The following is a 14671-nucleotide window of genomic DNA, read 5'->3' on the forward strand; positions in this document are numbered from 1 at the left end:
GGAAGACTGGCAGGAAGACAAACCAAGACTGACCGAGGCCACGCCCCCTCTCCGAGGGCGTAGAGTACAGAAGTTCCAGAAGCAAGGCCCCGGCAAGACCTCCTTGCAGGGAAGATTCGCAAGGCCCCGGCAAGCTCTCCTTGCCGGGAAGACTCCCAAAGATTCGCAAGGCCCCGGCAAGCCCTCCTTGCCGGGAAGAGTCACAAAGACTCGCAAGGCCCTGGCAAGCTCTCCTTGCCGGGAAGACGTTCAAGACTCCGGCAAGCCCTCCTTGCCGGGAAGATAATCAAGTCCTCCGACAGGGACACCAGGCCAGCAAGCTCCTTTCGCTCGCCAGGTGTCCTCCCCCGTTTCTACCGCAGTCCCACCGCTCCAGCACATCCCTCATGCGCTAGCGCAAGACCCAGGTGTCGATTCACCTAGGTACGTATCAAAGCCACCTTGATGCAGGTCAGGGGCGAGAAAAGGCATTTACTGCCCCTAACACCACTATAGAAGATAAGCGGTGAAGCCTGTTCACTATGCAACCCGTGAGTACACTATTGGTGACCACTTTGCCTATAAAAGGAGGCCCAAGGATCATTTTCTAGAGGTTAGACCTTTTCGGATTTGAGACTCCCTAATCACGAGCTAAATTACTGTAGCAAATCATCCTACAGTAAGCCCCCAATACAAACTAAGCAGGAGTAGGGTTTTACACGTTAAGCGGCCCGAACCTGGGTAAACGACCTTGCCGGAGTTGATTGCTAGCTCTGCTCTCAGCACCACCTCTCTCCCTCCGCCGAACGATCAAGGGACCCTTTGAGCTTCCCATAAGTGTCAATTTCCCCGACAGATCTACTTATATAGGAGCAAGAGCTGGCATACAAGGAGGTAAGAGGATGTCCCAAGGCGACCTAAAACTAACCCTAGGTCGTAAAAGGCCAATTGGCCCAAGTGGAGGTGATGCAACACCTTTGGACTTATAGTTTGACTCGGATTCTACTACAGCGTCACACTGTTTCATCACTCGTGGTAAGTCTTCAGGGCAGACATCCAAACCCTCACAAACTCGATCACCCCGGCGATGCACATTCACTGTTGGATGCTCTAGACCATGACGCCTAACCGTATGGAGGATGTACAGTACTCAAAGATAATAGGCTTCAGCTCCACACAGGAACAAATTCTTCAGTGATGCTCAATCACTTGGTTTTTGGTTTGTGATTTGGTGTTTGGGGTATTTCCTCACTTGATGATTTAGTCTCGAAGATTCTGAGGAATTTGGGTTGCTCTAAATGACAAGTGTGAGTTTCTCGCGGTGCATCCAACCAGCTAGTGGTTGTGGAGGCGGCTATTTATAGCCTCGGAGCATCCCGACATGATTTGACATAAATGCCCTTAAATATTATGAACGTTGGTGTAGATAAGATCGATGAGGTGGCACATGTCATGGCAAGGGTCGGAACATTCAACTGTGAAAGTCCTCATGTCTCTCATATTCCTCACTTGAGGCTTTTGTAGGATTAGGCTTGGGTTAAGCATCATGAGGAAATTCATTCCGTAGTATTACCTCGACCCCCTTTAACAGTACGGTGTTCCTAAGACTCAAGAGTAAAGAAAACGGAACAGAAAGAGTAAGTCTTCCCGATTCGAAGTGTTTAAGCAGTTTTTCTTCAGGACACACCGAATTCCTCATCTTTAATATCTTCATGAGGAATATCAATTTCATCGCAATTTCTTCGCGATCAAAGTCTTCAAGCTTAGGCCAATTTCTTCAGCCGAAGACATACATTTTTAGGGGTCGATATTCATCGTATAACTCAAACTCCTCAGCGACTTATAGAGCATATGTACACTTATAAACACATTAGTTACTTAACCTATAAGTCTTCAAACCACCAAAATCACTAAGGGCACTAGATGCACTTACAATCTCCCCATTTTTGGTGGTTGATGATGTAAGTGCATCTAGTGCCCCTTAGTGATTTTGGTGGTTTGAAGACTTATAGGTTAAGTATCTAATGTGTTTATAAGTGTACACAGGATCTACAAGTCGTTGAGGAGTTTGAGATATTTGAAGAATATCGACCCCTAAAAATGTATATCTTCAGTTGAAGAAATTGGTCTGAAGCTGAAGAAATGAATCACGAGGAATCTGTGATGAAATTGATATTCCTCGTGAAGACACTGATATTGAGAAGACCGGTGGTTCCTGAAGAAAATCATTCTGAAGAAATTGAAGCGTGAAGATTTACGTTTTCTGTTTTACTTTCTTCGCATTTGATGAATAGGAACACCGTACTGTTAAAGGGAGTCAAAGTAACACTATGGAATGGATTTCCTCATGATGCTCAACCCAAGCCAAATCCTACCAAAAGCCTCAAGTGAGGAATATGAGTGACATGAGAACTCTCACAGTTGAGGGTCCCGACCGTTTCGATAACCACGCCAAGTCACTGGTCTTATCCACTCCAACGGTCATATTATTTAAGGGCATTAGTGTCAAATCATGTCGGGATGCTCCCAGGCTATAAATAGCCGCCCCCCACAACCACTAGCTGGTTGGCTGCTCCGTTAGAAACTGACACTAGACGCTTATTCTTCATGGGACGATACTGAGACTCGTCCACCCAGCCCTGTTCCTCCTCAGGTGCAAAACACCAGAGAGCTTATCCTCAGTCTTCATCAGAAGGTGGATCACAACCACAAATGGGTCAAACGCCAGTTTGGTGCCATTTTGAAAACCTCACTGAAATCCAGAACTCTATGAAGATTAATCATCACTATCTGCATGAGGTTTTCGATCGCACCTGGACTACACTTGCACATCTGAAGACCCAGACTGAGCTTGAAGAAATGAACTTTGAGCAGGACTTTGACTAGTCGTGGCCTCCCAAGAAGAAGTTCAGGCCCATTCCTGTGCCAGACCTTGAAGACAGCTCCTTCTCCTCATTCCGCACCGCTGAGTCTGATGAGGAACAACTCGACACCGCAACAGGCCCAAGGAAGAAGACTACACCCAAGAAGCGTAAAGGATCTTCATCAACCGCCAAGAAATGAAGTCTTCACGGGCGTTAGTCCTCAGTTTGTCCCTTTTTGTCACTTGATGACAAAGGGGGAGAAACTTGAGAGTTAGTCTTCAAACGGGGTTTATTTTTGGGGCCTATGAACTATATTTAAGTTACAAACTCTTGGCTCTTCTGAAGTTTTTATGTAATGAGTTGTAACTTAAGCCCGATGGTACTCTGACGTTTTTGAACGTTTTTCTTCGCATGCTTATTCCTCAAGTTTTAATGCACGCATGTTGGAATTCGTCAGATACCATTTGCCATCATGCATCTTCATTTTCTTCATATGATATGTTATATGTATGCATGATTTACATGATTCAGGGGGAGATCTCCATGATATAAATCATCAATGTGCATCTTCTATAAAAGAAAAATCCTCAAGGTATGCACATCTTCAGGGGGAGTCTCTGTGAATCTTGTCTTCAAATTCCTCAAATGAGTATTTACACTTCATATTTTTGATCCCTGTTGAAGACTTAACCTAATTATCATCAACCACCAAAAAGGGGGAGATTGTAAGTGCATCTAGTGCCCCTTAGTGATTTTGGTGGTTTGAAGACTTATAGGTTAAGTATCTAATGTGTTTATAAGTGTACACAGGATCTATAAGTCATTGAGGAGTTTGAGATATTTGAAGAATATCGACCCCTAAAATTGTATATCTTCAGTTGAAGAAATTGGTCTGAAGCTGAAGAAATGAATCACGAGGAATCTGTGATGAAATTGATATTCCTCGTGAAGACACTGATATTGAGGAGACCGGTGGTTCCTCAAGAAAATCATTCTAAAGAAATTGAAGCGTGAAGATTTACGTTTTCTGTTTTACTTTCTTCGCATTTGATGAATAGGAACACCATACTGTTAAAGGGGGTCAAAGTAACACTATGGAATGGATTTCCTCATGATGCTCAACCCAAGCCAAATCCTACCAAAAGCCTCAAGTGAGGAATATGAGTGACATGAGGACTCTCACAGTTGAGGGTCCCGACCGTTTCGATAACCACGCCAAGTCACTGGTCTTATCCACTCCAACGGTCATATTATTTAAAGGCATTAGTGTCAAATCATGTCGGGATGCTCCCAGGCTATAAATAGCCACCCCCCACAACCACTAGCTGGTTGGCTGCTCCGTTAGAAACTGACACTTGTCATAAGAGCAACCCAAATTCCTCAGAGCCTTCGAGAGTAAATCATCAGTGAGGAAATACACCACCCTCCGAAACCACAAACCAAACCTAGTGATTGAGCATCACTGAAGAAGTTGTTCCTGTGTGGGACTGAAGCCTTTTACCTTTGAGGAATGTGCATCCTCCAGACGGTTAGGCGTCATGGTCTAGAGCAATCCAGCAGTCAATTGTGGATCGCCGGGTGACCGAGTTTGTGAGGGTTTGGAAGTCTGCCCTGAAGACTTACCACGAGTGTTGGGCGAGGACTGTGTGTCCTTAGCTCAAGGAGAATACGGTAGGGACTGTGTGTCCCGGGACTGGGTGTCCTTTGGTTTCAATACCAAGCCGCTCCAAAGCAGATGTACAACTGTCACAGCAGTTGGAACTGGGTCATCAACGACTGTCGTCTCAGAGAATCGGGTTCTAATTTCTCAACTCTTTACTTTCTCTGTATTATGTGTTGATGACTTTCACTGTGACTGTTTGAAGAATTTGCTGAAGACTTTCTCTGAATTTCCTCAACCCCAAATTCTTCACAATAGTTAATCATCATCTGTGTTCTGCGTGGCTGCTTGCTGTGCGATCTGTTTTCACATTCTTCACTCTGAAATACTGCTGGTGTGAACGTTTGCACGTCTGATCCTTTACTGTTTCCGCTGTAAGTTAGCCATCAGTGAGGAATTTCCTCAAAAGGAATTTCCTCAGTCATGAAATTCTAAAAATCTCCTATTCACCCCCCCCCCTCTAGTCGATATAACGCACTTTCAATTGGTATCAGAGCAAGGTACTCCCTTGTTCTGTGTGATTTTGGTTTAACCACCTGGAGTTTTAGTTATGTCGACTGCAGGCATGTTCAAGGTGACTGCACCATGTCCCACCTACGAAGGGAAGAACTTTCCTTTCTGGAAGAACAAAATGCAACTGCATGTGCAAGCTATTGACAATGATCGCTGGTATATTGTGGAAAATGGCGTCCCCCTCGTTTCTGCCAGTCTCACTGCAGCTGATGTGAAGAGATTCAAGCAACTCGATTCTCAAGCGAAGAACATCATCTGTGGCTATCTGAGCCCGGGTCAGTTTGGAAGAGTAAGTGCTCCGGGATCTGCAACACTGATCTGGGAGAGACTGTGCAAGGTAAATGAAGGAGTATCAACCCAGCATGACTCTCGTGTTGATATTCTTCGAAATCTCTTCAATCGCTTCAAGAGACATGACAATGAATGCTGCCAAGACACATTTGATCGCCTCACTGATATATCAAATGAACTGCAAGCACTGGGAGCTCGAGACATCACTGATCACGAAGTTGTGAAGAAACTACTGAGATCCTTGGATCCTTCATTTGACACTCTAGTTCTGATGATTCAAGAAAGACCAGACTACAAGATGCTAGATCCAGCTGATATTCTTGAAAGGCTAAATACTCATGAATTCCAGCAAGAAGAAAAGAGAGATCTATATGGACAAAGCTATTCCAGACCACGTGCACTTAAGGCTAGAGCAATTTCCTCATCTGAAGAAGAAACAGATGACAGTAGTTGTGACCCTGAAGAATTTGGACAGGAGCTCGCAATGCTTGTGAGGAAATTCCAGAGATTTACACGCCGAGGTCAGTTCGGTAAATCATCAAGAAGAGACATGAGGAAATCAGAATCTGCATCTAAGGACTACAAGAAACGGACCTGTCACAAGTGCAAGAAATCAGGTCATTACATTGCTGACTGTCCCCGCTGGGGAAAGGAATCAAAGAAGAAGAATTACAAGGATGACAGTTCTGATGACTCAAAGAAGAAGAAGAAATCTTCAAAATCCTCATCTTCAAAGTCCTCTTCACACAAGAAGACTAGCTTCAGAAAGGCTCGGGCACTTATTGGCAAGGAAATGGATTCCGAGGCAGAATCAGAGGAATGCGATGAAGAAGAAGGCTCTGGAGAAGACTCAGAATCCGGACAGGCTAGTCTTGCACTAGCAACCAATTTCGTCAGCAAGTCAATCTTCAATCTTGAAGAAAATGATTGCACCATCCATACTGATGACTATGCTGATGACTTCGCTCCAACCTATTGCTTCATGGCAAAAGGTTCAAAGGTATCAAATAATGCCTCCTCCTCTGACTCAAGTGACTGTGAACATGATGATTACAAAAAACCCAGTTACAGTAAACTTGCCATCATTGCCACTAAACAACAAACTGCTCTGGAAAAGCTTCAAAAACTGCTAGACAAAAGTGAGGATCTGTTGAATGATGAAATGAATCTTAATCAAATCCTCGCTGATGACATGAAAAATCTTCAGTCTAGATTTGATATTCTTCAGGATCGTTATGATACACTCCTCACTGATCATGAGAAGCTTTCCTATGAATTTCTTCAAAGGAAGCTTGATCTTGAGAAGCTGAGGATGTCTCATGATGATCTTCGCATGGAAAATGATTCATTACTAGTTCAACAGATCAGCGCTAGTCAGGTTGAATTTATTCCTCCGTGTCTTAAATGCATTGAACGTGAAAGTGCTAATTCTTCACCAGAATCATCAAATGCTACAAATTCTTCAACTGCACCTGTTGTGTCTATTTCCTCACTTGAGGAAAACACAAATGTTACTGATGAAAATGCAGGATTGAAGGAATTGTATGTACCAGGCATGTACAAAAGCCTCAAAGGACACCAAACCCTTTGTGATGTGCTCAAAAAGCAGATCTTGAACAGGAACCCGAGGAAAGAAGGAATTGCCTTTGAGAGGAAATTAAATGCTGATGGAACTTATTGGAAACCTGAGCAGTATCCCAAAACCTCATGGGTTGTTGCTACTGGGCCTCCTTTAGATCCATCTAATCTAACTGGCTTCTCATGTGAATTATCCTATTCCTCGGATGAGTCATTTGACTCCAACTATAAACTGTTCAAAAATCAATCTGGTGTAGTATTTGCTAGATATGTTGGAACTAACTGCAGGAATGGCCCTCCTCTGAGGAAAATCTGGGTTCCCAAAAGTTGTCTTGAAAATCTTCAAGTGAATGTCCTCATGACACCACCTCTGAAGAATCTGAACCCCAGATCAAATTCCTCAGGAGGACCAAAGTCTTCAACAGGATCAAAATCCTCAACTGGTCAAAACTATGCTCGTACCCGTGCTTATGCGTCTAACATGTAGGGAAACTACAAGGAATATGATTATGAGCGCTACTCCTCAAATCATTATGTTCATAAATCCTCAAACCAGTTCTCTGCATACTCATATGAGTACTTTAACCCCCCTACTGTTAAGAGAAGTGCATTAGCTTCAATGCCACCTTTCTCATATGGTGCTCGCAGGATGATGAACGCTTTGCCACCCCTTCAGATGTGGGTGATGAAGAAATCAAACTAATCACTTCTGCAGGTCAGGTCTCCAGATGAAAATCATCATTTGAAGAATTTGCTGGAGACCTGAGGAAATGCTTGATAGGACGCAAGCTAATGATTGATGAAATAGAAATATTTCACACGTCCTTACATTTCTATTATGATGAAATCACTGAACTGATGAAATTAGTATCACATTCTTCAAATCTGAAGCATATGAGATGGTAAGCTGTACTAATTCATGTGCAGGATGACAAACCCAAAAATACTGAGTGGGTTCTCGATAGTGGCTGCACACATCACATGACTGGTGATAAAAGCCTACTGATGAATATGCCACTAACTCCATCACCTCTGAAGCAAATCACATATGCTGACAAAGGTAAAAGCAAGGTATTGGGACCTTGCAAAGTAGCTATTTCCAAGGATAGGCATATGGACAAAGTGATGCTTGATGAATCCCTTGGTTTTAACCTCATGTCAGTCTCGATGCTTTGTGATCTTGATATGATTGTTATCTTTGGTAGATATAGATGTGTAGTCATCATGGAATCTGACAGATCCAAAGTCTTCGAAGGTGTAAGAAGAGGGGATTTGTACATTGTCGATTTCTCTACAGGTCCTCAACCAGCCACTTGCTTACTAGCAAAAACCTCAGAAGGATGGTTGTGGCACCGAAGACTAGGTCATGCAGGCATGAGGAATTTGCACACGCTTGCAAAGAAGAAGCATGTCATCGACATCAAATCAGTCAAATTCCTCAAGGACCATCTCTGCGATGCTTGTGAATCTGGGAAAATGATCAGATCCAAGCATCCCTCTAAAACCATCATGACTACTACACGTCCATTCGAATTGCTTCATATGGATTTATTTGGACCTACTCACTATGCCACACTAACCAATGCAGCATCTTTATATGGCTTCGTCATAGTTGATGATTATTCCAGATACACTTGGGTGCATATCATAGTGTATAAAATTGAAGTGCAGGAAATCTTCAAACATTTTTCTTCAAGGGCCTCGACGAACTTCGGCATCAAGATCAAACATATCAGGAGTGATAATGGAACCGAGTTCAAAAACACTGGTCTTGATGATTATCTTGATGAACTTGGTATTACTCACGAATTGTCTGCTCCTTATACTCCTCAGCAGAATGGTGTCGTCGAAAGGAAGAACAGGACTCTGGTTGAAATGGCAAGAACAATGCTTGAAGAATATCAGACTCCTCGTCGCTTCTGGCCTGAAGCAATCAATACTGCATGCCATATCATCAACAGGGTATATCTTCACAAATTCCTCAAGAAAACCTCATATGAACTCCTCACTCACAAGAAACCCAATGTAAGTTATTTCAAAGTCTTCGGTGCAAAATGCTGGATTAGAGATCCTCACCATAGCTCAAAATTTGCACCTAAGGCACATTAAGGTTTTATGCTCGGTTATGGAAAGGACTCGCACACCTACAGAGTCTTCAACAACTATCACAACAAAGTTGTTGAGACTGTAGATGTGCGGTTCGATGAAACTAATGGCTCGCAAAGAGAGCAATTGCCTTCTGATCCAGATAAGCTATCTCCTAAGGAAGCGATAAAGCTTAAGCCTACTGAAGACATTGTCCCCACTGAGGAAATTGGAGAAGAAATAATCCCCATCGCTGATAAAAACCAAGAAGATGCTCCTGAGGAAATTGCAACAGCACCACTTCCTCAGCCCAGACAAAATCCTCAACCAGCTCATCCAAGGATTGCAAATTAAGTAGAACTTGACAAAATCCTCAACGACATCAATGCGCCAGGTCCTCTCACTCGCTCAAAAGCTTCACACTTAGTTAGCTTTTGTGGGCATTTTTCCTTTGTATCCATCACAGAACCCTCAAAAGTAGCTGAGGCTTTTCTGGAACCGGAGTGGATCCAAGCCATGCAAGACGAACTTCTTCAATTCAAGTTGAATGACGTATGGGAGCTCGTCAAACAACCAGATCCTCGCAAGCATAACATCATCGGCACCAACTGGATTATCCGAAACAAGCAAGATGAGGACGGTCAAGTGGTGAGGAACAAGGCACGACTTGTACCCAAGGCTACACCCAGGTTGAAGGAATAGATTTTGATGAAACTTTTGCACCTGTTGCTAGACTTGAAGCTATTAGAATTCTACTTGCTTATGCTAATCATCATAACATCACCTTATATCAAATGGATGTGAAAAGTGCATTCCTCAATGGTAAGCTTGAGGAAGAAGTATATGTTGCTCAGCCCCCAGGTTTTGAGGATCCAAAGAATCCATACAAAGTCTTCAGACTCGAAAAGGCTCTGTATGGCCTCAAGCAAGCCCCTCGGGCATGGTATGATACATTGAAGGAATTTCTCATGAAGAAAGGCTTCAAACTTGGTTCACTCGATCCAACTCTTTTCACAAAATCTTATGATAATGAGTTGTTTGTATGTCAAATATATGTTGATGATATCATATTTGGCTGTACTGACAAAAGATACAGTGATGAATTTGCCTACATGATGAGTGAAGAATATCAGATGTCCATGATGGGGGAGCTGAAATAATTCTTAGGTCTTCAAATTCGTCAACAAAGCAATGGAATCTTCATATCACAGGAGAAATACCTCAAGGATGTTCTGAGGAAATTCGACATGCACGAATGCAAAGGTGCCAAGACTCCAATGCCTACCAACGGTCACCTCGGCACTGATGAAAATGGTAAAGATTTCGATCAGCAGGTATACCATTCTATTATTGGCTCTTTATTGTATCTATGTGCATCTAGGCCAGATATAATGCCTAGTGTTTGCATGTGTGCACGTTTTCAAGCAAAACCGAAGGAATCACACCATAAGGCTGTGAAACATATTCTTCGATACTTAGCTCACACACCAACACTAGGATTATGGTATCCCAAGGGCTCCAATCTTCATCTGGTAGGGTATTCTGATTCAGACTATGTTGGTGACCGTGTGGATCGCAAGTCAACTTCTGGCACATGCCATTTCCTCGGAAGATCACTAGTTTGCTGGTCCTCAAAGAAGCAGAACTGCGTATCACTCTCCACTGCCGAAGCTGAGTACATTGCTGCTGGTTCTTGTTGTGCTCAATTACTATGGATGAAGCAAACCCTCAAGGACTACGGCATCAACATGAAGAATGTGCATGTCTACTGTGACAATGAGAGTGCTATCAAGATTGCATATAACCCAGTACAGCACTCGAAGACCAAGCACATCCAGATTCGTCATCATTTTCTTCGGGATCATGTCCTCAAGGGCAATATCCTCATCGACCATGTGAAGACTGATGATCAACTGGCTGATATCTTCACTTAGCCCTTGGATGAGAAAAGGTTTTGCAAGTTGCGGTGTGAGCTAAAGATCTTAGAGTCTTCAAATGTTTTGTAAAAACATGCACACATCCTAACACTTATGCAAAGTTGATGACTTAGATGTGCAACACATGATGAAACGATTTTCTTCAACCGATGAAGAAAGTCACTCTGAATGTGAAGAAATTAACGAAGAAATTGATTCTCATGGCCCTACGACAATTGTACGCGGCGTCTGTAATCAACATTCTTATATGGTGGGTAACGCCACCGCCCAATGTGAAATTCCTCAAGTTTATTTTCTTCAAATGATCAATTTCCTCACAATGCATTTTTCTTCAAAACAGTTGTTCTTCATTGTGATGATCTATTACAAAATCTTCAAAAACACTTGATGACTTTCATTTGCCTAGGTAGACTGTGATTTCTAGTCCTCAACAGCATTCACTTATTGCTATTTCTTCAAGTTGATGTTTCTGCTAAGTGAATGTGATCGGACCCCACTTTCCCTCTATGATGTACTTATCCAGTCTATTCAATTCTTCATATGCGTTCTACTTGAAACTTTGTTCAAAATCCTCACTGCATCCTTGTCAGCTGATGATTTTGTAACGAAAATCCTCAAATCTTCAAAAATTGTTTTCTTTAAAAGAACAGTAACTGAACCCCCACTTCCCACGATCGGATAACCACGATCTCCACTATCTCCACCGCATCGTACGGGAGCTACACGTGTCCTGCGGAGACGTAGAGGCAAGGGCTATTTGGTCCGAAACTTTCACGCCAAACAGTAACTTTCGGGCTATAAATATGTCCTTATCCCCCTCGGTATCATCTTCTTCGCCTCATCGCTCTCCTGCCACAGCACACTCCACCGAACCCTAGAGCCACCGTTGGTAGTCTTGTCACCGGTAAGGAAGAGCTTCATTGCCTCGACCTTTTCGCTGCCAGGATCACGCCGGAGTCGGAACATCTACGTTCGTCGCCGCCGTAGACGTCCTCTGCTGTCAAGTTAGGGTGCATTGGACACTCGACCGAAGAGCCTCTCCAACACCACTTTCTGTGTTCTTCGCTCGCACCTTCTAGGGTAAATATACCCCATTTTTACAGCAGATTAGATCTGAAATTTTACCTCTCCCATGTGAAATCTGTTTTTCCTCAAGATACGATGCGCACATGATTCCTCAAACACTACCTATCACCGCAATCACTGATGAACTAGCTAAGCATCTAAGATTTTCACGCAAGAACAGTATGCTTAGACAAATTCCTCAACCACTGGTTATATTCCTCAAACTGTCAAACTTTTTCATTTTCTTCAAATCTGAGAACGCATATGACCTCTCCAAATTCCTCACAACTATACTCTCTTCACAGGTACACACATGTCAGCTGATGAATCTCTCGGTTCTCATCACATTAACTCATTTGCAGCGTTTCTGGAAGAAACTCTTCAAGGCTCATCAGAATCCTCAAGAGTTCAAAATCATCAGCAAATTCCTCGTGTGAAGAAAATGGAGGAAGAAAGGAAACAGAAGGGAGGAAAGAAACTGGAGCAGAACACAGCTGTTGATATTCCTGAGGACATATACTTGGACTATTGTACGCCTGATGAAGAACCTGAGACAATGGCCAAGAGAAAGATTAGGTTGCAGAAGATTGAACGCAGATGGGCGAAGGAATGGAAGGAGTACAGGTTTGTGACTCCAAAATATGCGAAGAAATTTGCTTTGAAGCCTCCTGGCAGAAGGGCTCCACTTGAGGATCATCAAGTAGCACATCCCTCAAGCCTTATGACACTTGATGACTACCCAGATGAAAAATAAAGGCATCCGGCCAAGCTCAAGAAACAAGCAGAAGCTGCAGTGAAGAAATTTAATGAATCCTCAGCTGCTGCCTCCGGTGCTGCTCATTCCTCAGCAGCAGAAACTTCACGCTCAGAGATTCCTCAAAAGCAGTCTGCGCCAACAAAGCCAAAGGCTTCAAAGCCTCAAGAGAAATCTGCACAGGCTTCTATCACAAAACCCTCGGTTCCAAAACCGTCAACACCAAAACCATCAGCGCCAAAACTCTCAGCACCCATCTCATCTACGCCAAAATCCTCAGCTCCACCTCCAAAGCCAGTACAGAAGAATGTCGTGAAGCCTACGACAGCCAGCTCCAGCTCCTCACTCCCAACTGCAACTAGCTCGGAGACAAAGTCTTCAACACCCCTTGTGAAGAGTTTGACAACTTCTCAACCTGCACCTCTGCCCAGCCCCAGCAAAATCATCGCAGTCCCGTCTGGATCAGAGGGAAGTGATGACTATGATAATGAAACCCTGCAAGCCATCATCACAAACAAGCAAGAAAGGGTAGCACAAGCATCAGGCAGTGCTATTCCTCTGGCCATGGACCCCAAGGTCCTCCTCGACTTCATCAATATATGGTATGAGGACCCAAACACCCCCATTGATGATTTGAAACTTCCTCCTGGCATCAGCCACATGGTGGCCACCTTCATAAATGAAGCCAAGTGGAAGGAACAGAAGGCCAAGCAGGCAAAGATTGCAAAGGCCAAAAAGGAGAAATTCCTCAGGCAAAATCTCCTCAAGCTAGCCACTAGTGTTGTGGATGACTACAACAAACAACACCCACAACCAGCACCAACTCCTCAGCCCCTGGTTGAGCAGCCAGAAGATGCATCTCCTGATGAGGAGGAAATTCCTCAAGCTGAGGAACAACACCAAGAGCGACGTGCTGATGAGCCGGCCATTGAAGAAATCATCACCGAGACCGCTACTGATGCAACTGCAACCCCTGATGCAACTGCTCCTGATCCAGCTGCTTCATCATAGCAGGCTGATGACTCTGTTCCAGCTGGTTCCTCACTACCAGCTGAAGAATCTGTAGAAAGAACACCTTCACCAAAAGCTTCAAAGGTGAAGAAGATAATCCCGTCTGCATCAGACGCGAAGAAGACAAGAGCTGCTGAGAAGGAAGCAAAGAAGAGAAAAGCTTCCTCAACAGAAGAAAAGATAAAGGCAAAGCGCCTCAAGGACACTGAAGAATCTGCCCCTCTGGACCCGGTGCCTCTAAATGTTGCACCTTCATATGAAATGGTCGTCATCGGTGACCAAACTACAAGGGCAGATGAGGAAATGAAAGATGTTGCCTCTGAGGAACATATTGATGAGGAGATCCAGATTGATGACAGTCCTAAACCTCATGTTCCTCAGATAGAGACTCCTCAAGCTTCAGCTGCAGCAGCTGATGAATCTGCTTCTGCAACAAAGCCAGCTGAAGAAAAACAAGCTGAGGAAAATGCACATTCTGAGCAGACTCCTCATTCTGAACAAGCTGACCAAAGTCCTCATGCTGAGAAAGAAGCAGAAATTCCTCAGCCTGAAGCTCAGCCAGAGCAAGAAGTACCAGCTGATGAAATTCCTCAACATGAGGAAACTGCTGAAGAAAATGTTCCTGCCCCTGACAATGACTTCATTGTACTCAACCCAGAGACTGCCCTGGTTGTTTCCCCTCCCATTCCTCAGCACAATATCAAGCCTGTTCAACGCCAGCCCTTCTCCAAGCGTCCAAAGTTTCAGAAAGAAAATTTCTTTGAGGAGCGCATGTATTTCATCGGAGAGAACCCGTATGACAAGCCTCAAATGAGGCATCTGAAGTTTTGCACAAGGACTCAGATGAACTACTATGCTTCTGTGCTCTGTGGACGCAACAAGATATTCCAGCACAGGCACATTCCTCATGATGAGCTTGAAGAAATACCCTGCA

Source organism: Hordeum vulgare, chromosome 6H (genome assembly GCF_904849725.1).
Source record: "Hordeum vulgare subsp. vulgare chromosome 6H, MorexV3_pseudomolecules_assembly, whole genome shotgun sequence".
Classification (NCBI taxonomy): Eukaryota; Viridiplantae; Streptophyta; class Magnoliopsida; order Poales; family Poaceae; genus Hordeum; species Hordeum vulgare.